The sequence below is a fragment of the Corvus cornix genome, chromosome 4 (assembly GCF_000738735.6).
Source record: "Corvus cornix cornix isolate S_Up_H32 chromosome 4, ASM73873v5, whole genome shotgun sequence".
Classification (NCBI taxonomy): Eukaryota; Metazoa; Chordata; class Aves; order Passeriformes; family Corvidae; genus Corvus; species Corvus cornix.
Window position 1 is genome coordinate 21,864,294 of NC_046334.1, and position 19,487 is coordinate 21,883,780.

The window sequence follows — 19,487 nt, forward strand, 5'->3', positions numbered from 1 at the left end:
TGGGTAATGAAGTGTAATTAAGAGGAATCGTATCCATCTCTTCATTCAAAGGCAATGATTTCCTTTCCCATTAGTTACCCTCTGGAAATACAATGCTTTACAGACGTCATCTTTACCATTGATTTAATTGACTCAGCTGTCTTCAGATGTTAGAGCTGTGTACCAAGGACTATATCATTTAGATGCTTTTTCTTAGTTCAGAAGTTAAACAAATATAAACTATATTCCTTACCAATCATCAGGACAGATTATTAGATGCAGTGCTAAGCAGCCATCCCTGCCTTTGAAGAACACAAGGTATGTGCTCTTTTCTTTTTTTCTGTTTTTTCCTATGGGAAGTTTCCTTGTGTTTTAATTTGAATTTGCCAAATTAGGTAATCTCGTTACATTTTTTTTTTTCTTTCTTGAATTTAACTATGTTTTAGAAGCTAATGAAATATTAGAAAGTCTTGGGGATATTGGTTTCTGGCTCCTGAGAATCTGCAATATCAGTCTGTGATGTTGAGGTGAAGAGCAGAGAAACTGAAGGAACGTTGATGCTCTCTCAGGAGTGTGGCAACTTCTATACATGTGCTATTCCCTATGGCTGTCTTCTGACATCTCCCTGGTGGTAACAGTGGCATCCTTTACATCTCACTGGAAATTCACAGTCATATACTGAGAAATTCTGAAGCCCAGTAATGATATGAAGGTAAAACTCAGTGTAGAATTCTCTATGCTACCATATAGAGTAACCTAACATTTTTAAAACATGAGCTTATGAAATTGGACTTGCTGTGATTTCATAGAATCATAAAAACAGCTTGGGTTGGAAGGGACCTTAAAGATCATCTGGTTCCAATCTGCTTGCCATGGGCAGGGATGCCTTTCACTAGATCAGGTCTACTTCTTCTATTTTAATTTGACAATCCTTTATCTTGGCCTTCTATTATGGGAAGTACATTTGAGTGAAAGAGTTAATCACCTACTCTCTAAAATGCATATGGACAAAATACAAACTACAAGATGAACAGTGTTTGGCCAGTGGGAAACATAGGGTAAACCTGTCTTTTTGGTGCTTTTTGCTTGCCAAGACCCCTGCAAACCTCCGGCCTGTAGTTTTCTGCCAGTCAGCACCGCCACTACCATGTTAATGGTCATCAGATGTCAAGAATCACTTTCACCTTGGAAAATACTTGGAAGAAGAGGATGATGACTAAATAAAGGCTGACTCTTAGGGATAAATATGTAATTTGCGATGTGGCACAGAAGGAGGATTACCTGTATAGCACTTCCCTGGGTATGTGTATGCACACAGAGAGAGGAGAATCTGTTCTCCTTGTCACGGTGCACATTTGTAAATGTTAAAGACAGGGAACAGATGACTGTTTAACATGGCAAAGAACTATAAAAGCATTACTGCCTCTCCTTTCTTTTTCAGTCATTTAAATTTTTTTTTAATGAAGTATTGCAAACTGACTTCTGAAGTCATATGGTATTTTAAATACCTACCAAGGGAAGAGATTACTTTTAAATATTGTATTTTAAAGCTCACAGGAGACCTCAGACAGTTTGTTATTCATTTCAACCTAATGCAAGCAATAACAAGCTTACTGGATTAGGTGCCTACTTTCTGAAATAGTTTGACTCTCTAATGTCCATTATTAAATGTTTTAATATATAGAATTCACTGCAATTTATTGTACATGTCTGAACATTCTTTAGGAAATCAGGAAATAGAGTTCCTGGACATTAAAAATGCCCTGGACAATGTATTTTATTACTTCTCAGCTATCTTCTGTTTTGAAAATATAAATTCAAGGAACTCTTAGAAAGGAGGGATCATTAAGAGGGCAAAAATATCAGGGTGGCAAAACAATAACATTCTTCAGCTGCTAATAGTCTCTGAACTGCTAGAAATGCTTCCCACCATCTGCATTTTAGCAACCAAGGTAATGCTATTGGTGTTTTGTATCCTCAGGATCCTCAGTAGTGTCATTAGTACAAACAAATCTCAGGAAAAGTTCTCTGGGTAGCAGAAGGAGCAGTCTGGGACCTGGCTGCTGCCACATCCCCCAGCTTGTGCAGTGGGGATGCTGCCTTTGTGTGTCCCATTGTGCCCTGTTTGTTCATAGTGTCACATGCTGAAGCTGCACCAAGGCCTTGCTGGGTGCAGGAAGAGGTTTTTATCATTAGAACTGACTGAGCAAAACAGAGAGACAAAGTCTGTGGAAGATAGGGAACATTTTACCTGCAGAATTTCCTCCTAATTATGGCAAATCAGAAAAGCACTTTGATTTGTTAACCATGGGGCTTTCTTGTGTCCAGGAGCTCTGGTTTTTCCTTATGTCTAAACAACTCTTAGCACAGCACAATGATGGCTCAGCACTTGAGCTCTCACAAGCTACAGTGACAGAAGCAGAAATAAATAATAAATATAGCAGTGCTCACAGCTCCCAAACTATTGACACTTGCTGATTTTGGAAGCCAAATTAAAAACAATTTCTCACATTTCAAGCACAATAAAATACTGGGTTTGTAAAACTTAGGGAGATGTAAAACCCCTTGTTGACCTTTGTCCTTCTGGCACTGCTGAATTTAGTAGGCCTAATCTTGAGGCATCTGACTGGCTTAACCCTCCTGTTTTATTCTTCAAACACCACTGATTTACATGGTAGTTTGCCTTAGACAGGGCAGTTGGGCTTTGATATTTGATCCCCATGGGAGTGTTGATTAATAAAGCCTGAGAGGAAAAGTTATAACTGCAGAAAATGAGAGCAAGTGAGAGTCCTTTGTAAATGAGAGTCCTGGGATCTGCAATGATTTCAAATTACATTTCTGTGTATGGGGGGGTGTGTGTGTGTGAGTGTAGTCACTTTGGCACGTCACTTTGGCTTTGGCATGTCAATAGCTCTGAGCGCACTTTAGAAAAGATGCTCTGAACATTAATAATCTGTAGAGCTAAGCTATCTTGGCTCAGGTGATTGTATAAAAATAGCACCATCACCATGTTAGAAATGAAAAGAGGAAAAGAAAATAAACCTGCAAAAAAGGCAGGTAAAAGCAGGGGACTAAGGAAAACAAAAATTATAGATATTACACCCAAGAACTAAGAAGTTTCTCCCTGAAGGCACAATATCAAAAAATTAGTTCCTTTAAAAGGCAAGATCCAAATTTGGGGCATCAAGAAATCTGAGAAGTAAGCTGTAGGCTTGACACTGGGGCCAGGCACCTGACCTCATTGCTGTGGGCTGTTCGAGAGCAAACAGAACTTTCTGCATTTTCTGTATTCCAATTCTGAAAGGGTCACTGTGTGCTCTAATAGCCCTGGCTACACAAAGCATCTGACACTTTTTCATATGACCCCACATGGCCTTTCTTAGTGTGGAAAAGACTATGAATCTACCAATTACTACTGAAAACTAATAATCAGTTGTGTTACATGCATGTAATAAGACCTCCACTAAAATTTATTGATCAGTGTTTGTTACAAAAACGCTATCAAAATTTCAATAATGTCTTTAGAAATGAATGTCTTGAGAATTGTGGTATGCTCAGATTTTGTTGGTGACCTTCACTGAACTGACTGTAATTTGGAAATACTGTGAAATCTATAAAGGCTACACTTTGCAACCAGCCAAATGTTGAATGTGGGTTATGATTTCCACTGCATGTGAATAGCTTAATATTTTTATTTTATTTTACCTCTGATTAGTTGTACATGGAACATTAAAGCTGGCTTTTTACAGTCAGTGTAGCTAGGGGTATTGAAATCAGAACATAGGTCTCTCCTCTAAGTACAAATCAGAAGGACAGACACTTAATAGTTTTGAAACATATAGTTAGTGGGCCTATATTTTTTATTTATAGTTTTATGATTATATTTTATTTTTCAGTTTGTAGATATTACGAAAGGAATCTTCAGATGGTCCTTAATTATTTTGAATTTAGCTAATGAGATATGTTGCCGCAGTCCAAACTCTAGGCTCATAATAAACAAAAGCTAAAAGAAGGAAATATACCCATTCTTGTTTTTTTACTGAATGTTATTTAGAAATCTTTTTTGTTTTTTCTAATTTTGCAACCACTGAGAGGGTTGGTTTGTTTTTTTTTTTTAATGGTTGTTCTACATCTCCAAATTTCATTGCTTCTCTGTGCTGGGTTTTTGAGAGACCTCAGCTCTCATTCCCGCCAGAGCAATTGGTATGATTTGGCGAAAAAAAGGCAAAGTAGCTCAATGTAGGAAGAAAAGGCTGACCAGAGGTAATCAGCTGTCAAAGCCAAGCCCTCACGCAGCCACTCTGACTGGCTGGGCAGCATCAGTGTCGTGTTTGCCCTCACTATCCTGCAGGGCAGGGAAACAGGTCCATCTCATATTTCAGCTTAGGAGCTGAGGAGGGGAAAGGATCAGGGTGGGGCTGTGCTTCAGGCTGAGCGCCCATCCTGGATTCAGAGTTGCCCCTGTTCCCATTAGATGAGCCACAAGCTAGATCTGCAGTGGTCCCTGGACAAGGTGGGATGGAGTGCTGGCATGACAGACCCCAGGAGGAATATGTGATACATCAGTGCAGCCAGGGTCATCTCTAGTGCCACCACTGTGACTGAGGAATAGGGTCTTGGACCATGGGAGACAGATGGTTTGGAGGAGAGCAGGAATGATGCCTGAATCGGTGTTCCACTCCTGCTCCCAGGAAATGCCCACCCAGCAGATAAACTGAGTATCTTTCCCACGCTGCAGGGAGTGTCTGACAGAAACATTGGGTGATACGTGCTTAGGGCTGGTATCCGGTCTGCTGAACCACAGATTCTGTACTCACAGCACTGTAATTGCAATAATTTTCCTTTTCCAGTTCATTTAATGAAGATGGGAACTTGTGGACCATTCTTTATTCTTCAGAAATGCTGCATCTCTCATGGACATAAGGCATTTGTGACCAGCCAGGTGAGTATGCCTCTAGCACAAAGCTGTCACTCAGAATTTAAGATAGATATCATATATGCACTGTATACTGCAATGCCTTTTTTTTTTTTCAATGTATGTTTTAAATGGTACAAGGAAAACAGGGAACCCTGTCAACAGTGTGGCCAATTCCATTTCACCGTAGCAGGTTTGCTTGTGGTTTGGTCACTGGCTGGGCTTCTCCTGACAGTTTACCACAGCTCTGAGGGGTTCTTGGCTGTGTTGTTTGTGCTGTTCCTGGGGATTCTGTGGAAAAACAGATTAAGGGATACAACGGAGAAAAGGGTAGGGTTTTTGTTTCCTTTCATTCACTGTTGACACTCTCCAAAGGAAAACTGGCAAGAAAGGGATGTAGGTAACACAGGACTTGGCAGAAAGCCAACACACAGGAGGGCTGCAGGGGTTGAACATTAAGTCTTTTGTCCATTTCAAGTATCCCTATTTTATTCTGTGCAGTACAAGCTGTACAAGTCCTTATTTACATAGGCCACTTATGCAAGCTGGACCAGCAAAATTTCATGTTTTCTGTTGTTCACATCAGTCCTGATGTGCACTTCAGGATCTCGTCTGTTATCCTTGCCACTGGAATTGCTCAGTGTATCTCAAAGTAGTTTGAGGACAGCTGCTCAGCCTCACAGAAGACAGTGAATGTTAGATGTGATAGCCACTGCTCAGGTGTTACTGACTGACACTGGATTCACACCATGGTGCATAAACTGCAGTGGAAACAGTGACAACAGTGGTCTGATCCCTGAAGTCATCATTCTATGTCATTTGTCCCATGTTTGGTGGCATTGCCAGGATCAGCACTCTTTAACCTCCCACCACCAGTCTTCCTTGTTCACTCTGCTTCTCCTGTGTGCATGTCTCCTTAATGCCCCACAACCTTCTGAATCCTTCAGGAGACACAGGACAGGTGCATGATTTTGTTTGTCCAAATGGTGACCACCTACCAGAGTGGGAACTTCCAAGTTTTTGGTAACTGGCTCAATTATTGTAGCACCTGCCTTTTTACAGGAGTTGTCACATTCTCTCTCTGGGTTGCAAGTATGGGTAGTTCTCATCTAGGCAGGTAATATGAGTCATTCTTGGAGCTGGGTCTTTTCAAGGATTTTGAATTAAACTGTATTTCCTTTCAATCTCCCAAATAATAGAAACGAAGGATAATATATTGTTATGAATAAATTATCTTAGACACATATTTTGACTTAGACTTAAACAAGCTCTACTAATAATATAGGAATGGGGAGAATGGGGTTTGACATGAATTCCAGCAAGGTATTTATAGAACTGTTAGAACAGATTTTACAATAATTAAAACAGAGTATAGGTTATGTTAAAGTAAATGAAGTCAATTTAGTTCATCATCATTTTTAGTGCTGCAAATTAACATAACAATGACAACTGTGGTTGTCACTGACTTGAACAGCAGCAATTAATCATTGCAGTTAATCATTATTAACACATAATGCATAATGATCAATCATGCTTGACTCTAAGATCATAGTGGGCTTGTATTAAATACTATATAAAAGTATAAGGGCATTAATAACTGTCCAAACCCTAGGAAAATCAGGCCCCCATTTTCCATTTTGATGTAGTGCTATGAGCTATTTCTGTCATGTCTCTGAGTTTGTTAGGACTTGTTAAGTTTGAATTCATCTTGACAGGTAAGATTGCTGCATGTATGTGCAAATAGCATAAATGCCCCATATTTGTCTAAGGTAGTTGTGCTACTGTTCTGACTGCTGAGTCAGTCAGGCAAAACTCTTCTGCTCAGCATTGAACTGGTGCTTTGGCCTGGCAAGTCCCATCTAACTCTCTCCCCATGGCATACAGAACTTCATGAAAAGTAACCTGTGGTTTTTGAAATTACTCTCAGTTCCTCCTCAGCTGCTATGCTCAAAGTTGGTTGAGTAAGGGCTGGTTCCAAGGTGAGCACTGTGCTGTGGTTTATACCTACTTGCAGTACTGATGTCCAGGAGCACAAGAACCTCTGAAAAGTAGTTTTGCAGGCTGCCTTTATGGCTTTGCAGGCTGCAGATTACCTGTATTCTGAAAGGCCACGCTCTAGACCATGTTCAGGTTTAGGTTTTTTTAACAATCTCACTATTTGTATGCTCATTTACCTCTCTGTGAAGCAGAAAAACGGTGACATAAATTAAGTCCTTTGTCAAAAAGCTTTGGAGTACTACTTTTCAAGTTAAATGTGCCTGGACATTGTAATACATCTTCTTAGCATGAAGGCTAACTGGAGTGATGGTGTTTGTCTTCCCGAGTAACCTTTCCATGTGATGGAGCCCTGCTTTCCTGGGAGGGCTGAGCACCTGCCTGCCCATGGGATGTGCTGAGTGAATGCCTTGTTCTGCTTTGCTTCTGTGCATGGCCTTTGCTTTACCTGCTAACCAGTCTTTTTCTCAACCCATGAGTTTTCTCAGGGTTACTTTCCTGATTCTCTCCCCGGTCCCACTGTGGAGGGAGGGAGTGAATTTAGTTGCCAGTTGGGGTTATTATAGAATCATAGAATATCCTGTGCTGGAAGGGACCCACAAGGATCGTCGAGTCCAACTCCTGGCTCTGCACAGGATCTCCAAGAATGATCCCAGGTGCCTGAGTGCATTGTCCAAATCCTTCTTGAACTCTGTCAGGCTGGTGCTGTGACCACTTCCCCAAGGAGCCTGTTCCAGTGCCCAAACAACCCTCTGGGTGAAAAGCCTTTTCCTAATATCCACCCTCAACCCACCCTGATACGGCTTCATGCCATTCCCTCAAGTTAAAACATGACACCATGATTCAGACTTATACTGCACCCCAAAACAAATCAATTTGGTTTATTTTCCCTTGAAGAGTGAAAATAAATATTTCAATTGAAATTAATTTAAAATATTTTAGTTTGCTCTAAGGAAAACAAGAGACAACACTGTGTGCATGTCCATAATGAACTTCAATAACAGTTCAAAATGAGTGTTATTACAGCATACAACAGTGCTCAAAGAAAGCCAAAAATTCAACACAAACAAAATAAAAGCATTAAAGTTTGAAAGCTGTATTATTTCTAGACAGAGGGTAAAGACCCACTGGAGAAGTTGCTAAGTGCCCTGGTACAGCAAAGGATGTTTGAAAGTGCTTTTTTCTTAACCAAACAAAATATTTCAAAAGGAGCAAGCCCCTTTTAAATTCCTCCATGAAATGAAAGTCTCTTCAAGGGTAGTTTGGCAGAATTAAACCATTAATTCATCAGATTTCAGCAGCGTCTGATCTCTGAATATTATGCAGACTGTTTTCTGCCTGAAGGACAAGCAAAGCCATGTGACTCCTGCGAGAGGGTAGAGCTTAGAGCAGCAGGTAAAATTGTGCTGTATTTGCTTCAAAACCAGCCAGGTAACAGGGCTCCATCCATTGTTATGTAATGGATTCAAAATTAGTTCTCTTGCCACAGGTGTATTTTCAATCCTTTTTTCAATCTTTTTTTTATCTTGCCAATAATTTTTTTCCTGAGTTTGAGGATCCCTCATGAAACTGTTATTTTTATGATGCTTCATTCCTTTTCCTCTGGGAAATCACACCTTGCTCTACCAAGGGCACAAGTTCACTTTTCAGCTTCAGTCCAGTCCTTGGCCATGTGTCTCTCCTGTCCTGCCAATGACACTGCTACTTCTGTGACTGCTGTGCTCAGAGAAGGTGCTACCAGTCCAAGTGATTTCTCTGTGTGCTGCAGCCATGCACAAATCCTGAAACACAAGACATGGAAGGACTGGGAATAAGATTCTGATGTGCACCTTTTTTCTGTGCTGCCTTTATCCCTCTGCACATTCTTACTGTTTAACTGTGCTAAAATGATTTATTACCTAAATCAAATTAGGAATGGATCCCATTTTGTCCTTCTATTTTTTGCTCAGAACGACACTTAGAACTGGAGGCAGGTGAGCAGAAAATACTTGAAAAAAATGTTGCTATTAAAAAAGTACTTTAAGTGTCTCTCTCCCTAAAAACTAATTATTCCAAAAGCTTTCAGCAAAAAAGTGGCTTGAAATAACTGAGATAAAAGAAGGTAATATAAAAAAAAAGATATTAATAAAAGATTCTATTAGGAGTTTGGAAATTGCCTCCGTTGTGAGGTTTTGTTTTAAGGATTAAAAAAAAGCCCCTCAACTTCAACATTTAAATTTTCAGGTTCTGGCCTCTGAGGGAAGCATCACATGCTGAGTGCCTCAGCTTCCTGAAGAAAGTGTGGGAGGGGCAGGAAAAAGAGTTGAATTCAAAGCAGCTGAACTTCCAACTGGGAGATCTGCTATGGAGGGGATGAGGAAAAACCTGGTCAGTGGTGGGTAAGTACTCTGTTGGTTTGGAGCTTCACTCCGTGTTGCAGAGAGGCCCTTTTTATCCAGCTGGGGTCCAGAGCCTAAAGGATACCACCAGAACATGTTTTTTCATGCTTTGGTGATGAAGGACTGAGCAGGGTTCACTGCTGTGTTTGAGGAGAGCAGCAGCAGCAGCAAATGTGCCTGTAGAGGTGTGAGCCCCAGTGCTTGGGGGATTCTCAGTGAAGGGGAGAACAGGTCCCTACAGGTTGAAGTTGTCTGGTTTTGAATTGCAGTTTCTGACTGAGGGGCAAGTGGTCCCTGTAGCCCCTCTTTGCAATGCTAAATCTTTCATTGTACCCAGCTCTCTATCACTCATCTCTCACAGATTCAAGATGAAGAGGGCAGAGCCTCTTTCTAGGCTCATTTGTTTTCTGTCTGATTTATTTATATTGGTAACTCTTCTGTTGATGAACTATTATTACCAAGATACAAAGAGCAGAGTGAAGGACTCATCAAGATTGATGCTTTCAAGAATGCTGGATTGTAAATAATAATGTATGTGTGTGTTTGCCTTGTCTAATGTGTTTGGTTAGAAAACTAGTGGGTTTCTGAAATGCAGTGAACCTGTACATTTTTCAGGATGCTCCTGTGAAGAAAAGTTGAGTGGAACTTTAAAAAAAACAGCCAAATTACTTTCTTCTAAAGAACTTCTTATTTTGTTTGTGGCCCTGAATATAATAATCAATTTATTTCCCTTCTGTTGTATTTCCTTTGCAACCTGGTGAGTCTCATGAGCAGAACAATGGTGATTATTTTAGGAGCAGATTGTAAATGTAAAGTTGGGTTTTTTTACAATTGAAATAATAAAGCTCTGTAACATATGGTAGGTGAATATCCTAAATATATAGATAATAAAAATAAGAAACAAATATAGAAATTTAAATTTTAATTATATATGATTTTTCATCTCCAAAAAGTCAGTGATTAACTTAGGAGTACACAAACCAATTAGTGTATATGAGAATGAGTGGCACTGACACATTGCAGGCACGAGGAATGTGTTATGTTATATTCTTCTATTCCTCATGCCATATAGGAGTGAACACAAATTATTTTAAATCCCAACAGTGGTAAATTAATGCATATTACTTGCATAAGAAGCTACAGGCATCTGTTTCAGTAAAATGCATATATCTATACACACAGCAGAATATGAATAGTTATTTTTCACTCTTTGTTAAAGTTTTGGTAAAAATCTTAGCTATGCAAAACTGAGAGGTCTTGATAGCCAAAGCTAGGAATGAGAACTGTAAAAAACATGTATTTCCTGTGTGTCCTTCTGCTTGGGTTACCAAAAGATAATATTTCCCAGATGCCAGCTTGCTGTGGGCTTTTTCAAAACTTAGACCTCACAGATATCCTGTGTAGTCTCAGCATTTCATTGCTCTTACAAGGAGATTGAATGATATGAAAATGTAGTCCAAGGGCTGGTCTTCAAAAATTCAGGTGCTTCTTATCTAGAGCCACTTACCAGTCAATACTGATAAATATTTACTTGATAAGGTTCAGGTGCTTGGAGGAAAACTGTGTGAATAGTAAGTGAGCAGCATCAACAGGAAAACTTTGTTTTCCAGTATTCATGTTGGATGCACTTTTCCCCTGTCCTGAGGACCTCTCTCCCTTCTCCTCCCTGCAATTATAATTCAGTTATGACTCTCATGATATCTACTCTCACACACATCAGTTTTGGGTTTTTGGTAGTTTGGTTTTTGTACAGAGATATGGTGGTTGCTAGTGACCTTCCTTTGCACCCTCTTTGTTGTCTTAGTCACAACTCCAGACCCCTGGCAGTTTTTGAGTGAGAGGGGCCTGCAATATCTATATAAAATTTGCAGTACAACTTGACCTAGATTTTACTGTTATTATCATTTATGCAAACAGCCTTCCTTGCTGCTGAGTTCCTGCTTTGACAATGTGAGCTGAAAATCATCCATGGATGTAGCGCAGGAATGCTAAATTCCTCATGTTATTGCAGTGATGGGGAGGGGTGAAGGAAGCATAGATAGCACCTTTGTTATTGAACCAAGGTGAAACAGTTGTGATGTTCTGTGCTGCTGGGTTCCTGTCAGGAACCAGCTGCTGGGGCGTCTCGGTGTCAGCATGAATTTGAGTCTGCAGCCTCCTGAGAATTGCTGTGACCTGGTGAGGGCAGTGTGGCTCAATGGGGGTACTGAGGAAACAGGTGGCAGAACTCCTCAAAAGCTTCCCTACATGGTTTTGCAACCCCATCTGGTTTGCAGCTCAGAGACTGGTGCTTAGACTTGGGATTCAGAGGTATGAACACACTCATTTGTTCCTTACCTGGAACCACAAAGAGACCACCATTGCTGTGCCTGGAGCTCTTTCCACACCCAAGCCCCATTTAAATTGCCATTTATTAGGTTATTTGAAGAGCAAGGCGCTGTTACCTTACAAGTAATTATACCTTGGACATAGTTAAAGATAACCTCAGTTATCACCTGGGCTGATGAGGGGTCTGTGATGAATGATGAGTCCTAAATACTCCTTTATTTCAAGGGAGCTGCTGGTTTTTGTTTATAAAATACCAGCAATAATGAAAGGGTTTTGACATCTGCCATTGTTGCAGCATATGTTTCCAAGAACTTCTTGCTATACATGTTGTGAAAACAACTTGTTATGATAAAATATATTTCCTCCATTCAAATGCAATTTAAGAGTACTCTTTAATTTGGTTGAATTCTTCGTGAGCCATTTTTCCATTTAACTCTTGTGATGCAATAATCTAAAAAATAAAAATAAAATCCCTTACATTCTTGTTACAGCTGAGAACAGGTTTAAAAACTGAAAGATCACATAATATCCATTAATTGATCCAATGAAGTTTTGAGCGAGATATCAGGGGTCTAAGGTTGGTTTATTCTATATGCCTAAATTTATGCACATTTATAGTTATATTTTGTCACATAATTTGTCGTTGTACACTACCACATTGTCCTTTTAGCCTAATTTACTATCCCTACTTTTAACACTGAGTGTTACTTTGTATAAATTGGTCTCATCCAGACCTTCCCAAACACCTTTTTCCTTCTGGGTCTCATTCTACTTAGAGAGTAGGGTTAGATGATTCGGTTCAGAAAAGCTTTTACAGACTAAAGAGATTAAAAAATTTTTGCTCAATTTCTGGTTGAATAGGCTTTTAATTTTTAAAGAATTTTGGAGATGGCAGAGCCTGCTGTACTGACAGGGTCTGAGGCTGCCGTCGTCTACACAAGCAAAGGTGCACAAGGCAGCAGAGCAAAGTTTGGGTGAAGGTTTGTAAGCTCCTATTTCACCTGAATGTGTCATGCAATCCCATTAAAAACGATAATTATGGGCTGAATCTGAACCTTTTTTTACATCATTATGAGTCTTGTTCATAAATTATCCTCTTTACTCTGATAAGCTTCTCTACTTCCAAATTAAAGGAAGTACTATCAAGCACAGGAAAGAGTGGCAGAGCTGTTGCCTCATGCAAACAGCTAGATTCCTAAAATGTATTTATTACCAAAGGATTCAGACAGAAACTACTGAGACCTAAGGACCTGGGCACTCACCCTATTTCTAAGTCCAGATACATCCAGAAAACGGAGTTTCTGAATCCAGATACATCCCGAAAACCTGCCCCAAGGCAGACCCATCGCTACCCTTGCCGAACTTCATGACCGCTCATCTGTGTGCTACCCCCTACATTTTTTGTTAGGATATTCTGAGGATGCTGGCACAGATCTTCAGCTCCCTTTCCTTTTCTAGACATTTCCATTGATAGCGAAATAAATCACCAAGAAAATGATACTGCAAATTTTCTCTTCTTCATCCTAAACATGTTTATCCTTGTATTTTCTCCTACATGACAACAGCTCCCAGAGTAACTATACCTAAACAAATTAAAAGTATATGAATATTCTTCATACTATAGTGAGTTTGGAAATAGGAAATTTTTGCTATAAGTATCCTCATTCCCAACTTTCTTTATTCTAATCTCTTGTGTATGCTGCTATACTACAGAAAACATTAAAGTAAATTTGAATAATAAGAAATTAATATGATCCATTTATGGGTCAAATAGTAAGTTTAGATGTTCTTTTTAAGCTCTTAATTGTTTTTTCCAAATCATGTTATGAGAAGACATAACAGAGTACTTGTAATGGGCAGTTCTACAAGATAGACTAAAAGCTTTCAGATAATTTATATACATTTTCCTTGGCAAAAAATATACATCACAGGTCAATTTTTTTTTTAATTGGCTTTTTGGAACCCAATACCATACATGTGCCATAGCCAGACTTAAATGTTAATTGAAATTAATATGAAGAATAGGCCTTATTTTTAGATCCAAGGCAACAAAATCCTGATAGACATCATTTCGCTTTGAGTGCAATTGTAAGACTCTCCAGTCCCACAGGTAATAAATAACAACTTGACAAGGCTCCACTTCATGCTATGGGTATTGAATCATTACAAAAATCAAGCTCTTAAATTTCATCTTTAATTTTCTTTCCTTTTTTTTGGTAACAGAATTTTGTTGATTTTGTTTCTAAACTCTGATTATGGAGTTCAATGTGGCTCATTTGGCATTTCAGGGTTTGGAAGTTCTTATGTTTTATTTGTTTCCATAAAGATTGATATAGGAAGAGAAAATGCTACTCTCTCCTATACCCTATACATGTTAACTGATTATGTGGTTGAACTCTATGACCTATTTATCTTCCTGAAAGAAACAGAAATGACTTTGTCACAAGCTACAGAATATATGCAGGGCTGCACAGTTCTCAGTCTCTACTGCATTCTGAAGAGTGATATATTTTAGCATCTAATATTTATGTTCATTTCAACTTGTATTCTCATTTTTCATCTGCAGTGCCCTTGGTGATGGTAGAAATTAGTTTTATTACAGCTTCCTCTAAAGGACATCCATGCTTGGAGGAAAAACAGGGAGGGGAAAAGTTATCCAGAGGCATGGGCTCCAAATTGATATGTCAGAGAGGTATATCCATGAATTTCCTGTTGAAGTATAGTGATCCATAATCCTCTCTTGTATTATAGACTTATAAATTACCTTCTTTTATGGTATGTCATTGAACTATACATGTCTTTGTATCAAAACTCTGGTTTCAAGCCTAGGATGGAACCATCAGTGTTGTGGAGGTCACCCTGGAGAAACAAAATAGATAGCAGTCTTGATAAGCAGAGACTTCCCTTCCCTCAGGCATGGGCATGGCCGTGGCTGCCTCAAGTCCCTGGGAAGTCTTGTGGTGATATTTGTTCCTGTTCCGTGGGGCGAGGCTGGCACTGCCATCTGTCACTCACTGCCTCAGGTTGCGCATTTTTGCCTCGTCTCACTTTTTCCCTCAACGTGGCCTCCCTCCAGGCTCCTGCAGCCGAAATCTTAGCAGTCAGGTGCTATTTTTCCTGTGTCTAGCCTGTGAGCCTGCATCTTCATAAAACCTCCAGCAGGCCCTTTTCTCCTCCCCACTTTTACAAGAGCGACATTTTGAGTAATTCAAGGTTCAGTATGTGCCAGGAAACAGATGAAATTATAAAGCATCCTTCTAATGCCATATAAAGTTGTGGTAAAGGTGTAATGAAGGAAAGAGTAATTAAAGGAAAAAAAAGGTCTGCATTGCATAATCTTTTACATTCAAAATGGCTAAAAAACCACATAAATTCTTCTATAGCTATAACATTTTTGTAACACAGGCCCTATTAATCTGACACTTGGTCAAATTGCCAAAAGCTATTAAATATATATGAAACTGTTCTGCAATATTTTGAAAAAAGTCTTGCCCTTTAGAACTCTTGTTGCAGAGATAATGACTTGGTGCTTGGTAAACATTTCATACATGTTTAAAACTTCTACAAGCTATTTTCTTCTGAGAAAGAGCTTCTGAGTTTCACTAGTGTCTCTATATCTCATAATGGAGAAGGAAAACAGACAGGAAGGCACAGTGTATAATCCAAAGCTATTTACAAGAAGGTGAGTGAGGGAGTGAAAGAAATCCCAGGACTTCCAAATACATGGAAAAAATGCAGGCTTGCAGTCAGTGTGCCTCTTTTGGCCACATGCGCCTGGACATGAATGGTGGCCATTTTGCATGGGAAAAAAAGCGCATTCCCCCAGTGTCTCAGGGTCAGGTGAGAGGGGCTCCAAGGGCAGCCAGAGTCCTAGGTGCTGGCAGCTTTGCTCTGGGAGAAATCCTGCGACATTTTAGGAGGCAGCACCCCACTGTCAGCCACATGCGCCTGGACGTGAACGGTGGCCATTTTCCATGGGGAAAAAAACCTCTTCCCCCCAGGGTGAAGAAAAATGTGATCTTCTGAAGTGTAAAACTTAAACCTGACTCCACTTCCCACTCTGGAGTTCAATGACTTTCCTAATTTGTTCTTTTCTACTGTGTGCAGGTGGGGAAACTAATACAAGTTTCCAGGAGTTGTGCTACTCTCACCTGTCTGCACAGAATGCAGGTCTCAACAACAATCTTCGTCCTACAGAATCCCTCAGTAATAACTAAGCATTTTCTAAAATAATTGCAAGTCATGACTCCCCAAAAAGCAAGGGTACTAGATGAACAAAGTCACTGAATTAAATTTTTGCATCAGTTTTTTTTGTTGCCCTTCCCACCCCACCCCTCTCCCCATCCCAAGGGGTTTTGCAACCTGGATTATTTCAGTGTATGCCCCTAAAAGCTGCATTAATTCTATGAGGAGGAGGCAGTCTAGGTGAGATATAGATGCAGGACCAAGATGCAAAGGTGATAAAACCGAGGATATTTTAAGCCAGGTTTGCTGCTAAAGGACATTTCACACTGGAAGCTGCACAGTAAATCTCCAGAGCCTTTGTTCAATCTGTGTTGCATGTTATTTCCCCTCCTTTTCACTTAGCTATGCTGAATACATAAGGGTCACTTTGGAAGAAAAAAAATATTGGTATGTTTAATGTCACTGCTTTATTAGGGGAAAACTGACACAAAACTCTTGCATTTCAGTATATCAAAGGTAAGTTGTTTGCCCCTTCCAGTGCTGATTAGTAGGAAAGTCCAGAGGTGACCCTGTCTGGTCTCCAGGACTGTATGGTTTATCACTGGGTCCTTCAGCTCTGTCTAGGCTTTCTAAATCACAGTACTCAGAGAGAACTCAAGCAGGGTCTCTCAGTGGTGTTTCTCACAAACTGACTTCTTGCAAAACTACAATAGAATCCCAAAGACCAAGCAGTAGGCAAGAAACAAAAATGCTATTTTTAGCAATTCCCTGTGAAGAACTGAGGAGTTGCACTAAGGAGGAACCCACACAGCCAAGTGCTTGATGCAGTGCGTGAATAGGCAGCATCTTCTTTATTGCAGGGGAAAGTTCAGACTTGTGCTGTCAGGCTGCCTGGCAGAAGCTGTGTAAGGCAAAGGGGGTTCTCTGTTGGAGCAGCATGGGCTTGGGGTGCTGGTGAATTATTGAGGTACAGAGGTAAATTAGAAATACTGCTGGGAGGCCAGTGAGTGTTCCAGGCAGCTGTTTTCAGTACAGGCAGGACATGACTGACTGCAGGCTTATTTTCCAACTTCACATCACACTGTGAAATACTTTGTGTGTACCTCAGCTGTACTTGTTTCAGAAAATCCCAGGCAGGAAGGAGGATTGCAGTGCTTTGTGACTGCCGTAGCTTCTTCTGTGGCTACCCAGCTGCTGCAGGGAGGAGAGAAGGCTCTCGGGTGCTGCCCTGCCCTGCAGGCAGAGGCTCTGAGGAGGACGAGTTCAGCCAGGTGCCAGTGCAAAGGTCAGGCCTCAAAATTTCTGCACATACAGTAAAATCCTATCAGCAGCAGACCCTCCTTGTGCACTGCAGATGGTTCGGCTGTGAGTAGAGCCTCCCAAGCCCACTGGGAAGACTGGAGAGAAAGATACTGTCTTCTGTGAAGGTGTGCTGGAGTGTAGGCTGCAAGCCAGATCTAAAAACATGAACTGTAGTGGTTTAGGGCATGGCCTTCAGCAAAATGAAAATGAGATGTTCAGGAGAGAGCTGCGATGCCACACATTGTATCTCTGATGGAAGAAAATTATGGTCCAGGGGACACACCTGACTGTCTTCATCTTTATGTAACTGTTAATTTTTTTTCAGATTGTATTTTTGCATAATAGGGCTAACTAACTGTATTCTCTAAATTCAGCCAGACAAATTCTTGCCCAATATGAAATCGTGATGATGGGGGAGTTTAAGTTATGGTTGTTATACTTGTGCTTAGGGACTGTATTCTGAAATAAGTAATCTAAATGAGATACAGAAAGACCTCGTATAGGAAGGATCCAAAGTGGGCAAGGAGTAGAATGAAGATTGGGAATAGAAATGAACAGGAAGATGAGCCGGTAAAGCAGTCACTAGAAGGCAGCGTCATACAACTTTGGAGAGACGTGCAGCAAGGCAGAAGCAGAAAAAAAGAGATGTGGAAAGAATAAAGAACAGGGAAGGTATGGGAAAACAAGTATTGTCCATATAGCATGAGAAGAAGTAATCTAAGTCCAATATAAAATATGGCCTAGAAGAAAGCCAGATATCTAAGTGTATCAAAGTCATAACAAAGAATCATAAGAGAAGTGAGATATTGAAGAGAGCTGTAGGAAGTAAGACAATAAATAAACTGTAGAAACACTGTAGGGGTTTGAAAGATTTTTTTATGTCTTCTTCCTTATTAAGCCTCATCATTAACAGGAATACTGTTTGATCTTATTTATAGCATCAATATACTGCTGCTGTAAAATCTCTTCCAATACTGTATCATCAGCAGCAGCTGCAAGTAAATTTGAAAGCTTCAGCAGAGTAGTGCAAGGTAAAGCCATGATCAGCCATTGCTTTCTCTCATTTCCAGTGATGCTGGTCCTTTGGAGTTCAGCGGATCAGTTCTCTGAGAAAAGCTGAGGGGTTTCTGAGACTCTCCAGCACCTTCATTGGAAAAATGTGCAGAGCAGGCAGTCAGAGTAACAAGACGCCCATTATGGTAACGATTGATTCGGCAGAGAAGAGGAAAGCGAACTGCTAGGGAACCCACATTTGTTGATCAGTGCTGAAAATAATGGGATTAATACTATAAATTAAAAAAATAATCGTAAAAGAGGGCTATGGCTAATAACAGAAAGAGGAAAGGATAGAATGGGGGAGGGTAGGTGGGAACACTTCAAATAATGGGAATAAGGTGTGAAGGCAGAGAATAGATACCACATGTAAATGAACCTTTTGGAGTAAGATAAATACTGCCATACACTGATGTCAGTTTTGACAGTAATAGTGATTAGTGTGAGTTGATAATTGACAACAAGGAGCTACAGCCAGAGCAGAAACTGTCTGCACCAAAGTCCTGTGACACTATTACTTAACTCAATTAGCTCGAATTACAGAGGTGTAGCTGAATAAGCAATATCATGAACTGTGACTCACATAAGCATTTCACTCTGGGAAGGTAATTCAGAATCTACTAACTAGAAGCTAATAGCCAGCAGGAGCGCATGCACAATTTATGACTTTCATTTAAATGGGACTGCTTAACACAAAATAGCTACTTTAAAAATGAGAGTGCTTAAGTCTGTTTTAACACCTTTCTCAGCACTAGAGAAAAATCTGTGTTAAATCAAAACCATCTTTACAACCTGTAAAACTCTCGTGTTTTGCTATTAGTGTTGACAAAACTAGATGCAGCATCATCAACATAGATACTTCCTTATGTCAGAAAGGTGCCATTAGCTTTACTTCAAACATCAGCTAAGCTGTGGTTTGAAAGAGGTACTAAAAATATTTCTGAGTACACATTGTTTCATCCAACACCTGACATTGGCTACCAGGTTCAACTTTCCCACCACGTTGATTCAGGTGGTGTTTCTAGTGACTCTCACATCTATTACCTCAAGCAGAGTCAGGTCAGTTGAATCTAAAGGTGAAAATATTAATGTAGCAGTGAGAAGTTTCTCTGAAAAGCTCTTCAAAACTTACCCCAGAAGAAACAAATCCCTCAGTATTTATAATTGCCACCTCACATTCACCAGCTATACAAATCACGTTTCTTAAAGCAGGATACATTTTTCTCATCATGGCATCAACTGTCATGTATATCCAATCTGAGAAAGTCATTGCTTCTGTGGTGATCAAGGAATATGAGATCTCTTTATCGTCTCTTCAAATTCTTGCCTCCACATCCCCAGGACTTGGGGGA

General features: G+C 40.0%; 1 long non-coding RNA gene across 2 annotated transcripts in view; it reads left to right on the top strand.

Moving 5' to 3' along the window:
* The first annotated feature begins 244 nt into the window (after nt 1-244).
* The window catches only part of LOC120409860, a 108,643-nt gene continuing 89,400 nt past the window's right edge, over nt 245-19,487 (top strand). For both annotated transcript variants that reach the window (XR_005601676.1, XR_005601677.1), the window contains exons 1-3: nt 245-297; nt 4,830-4,921; nt 9,113-9,267. This is a non-coding gene — a long non-coding RNA (uncharacterized LOC120409860). The remainder of the gene's footprint in view (nt 298-4,829; nt 4,922-9,112; nt 9,268-19,487) is intronic.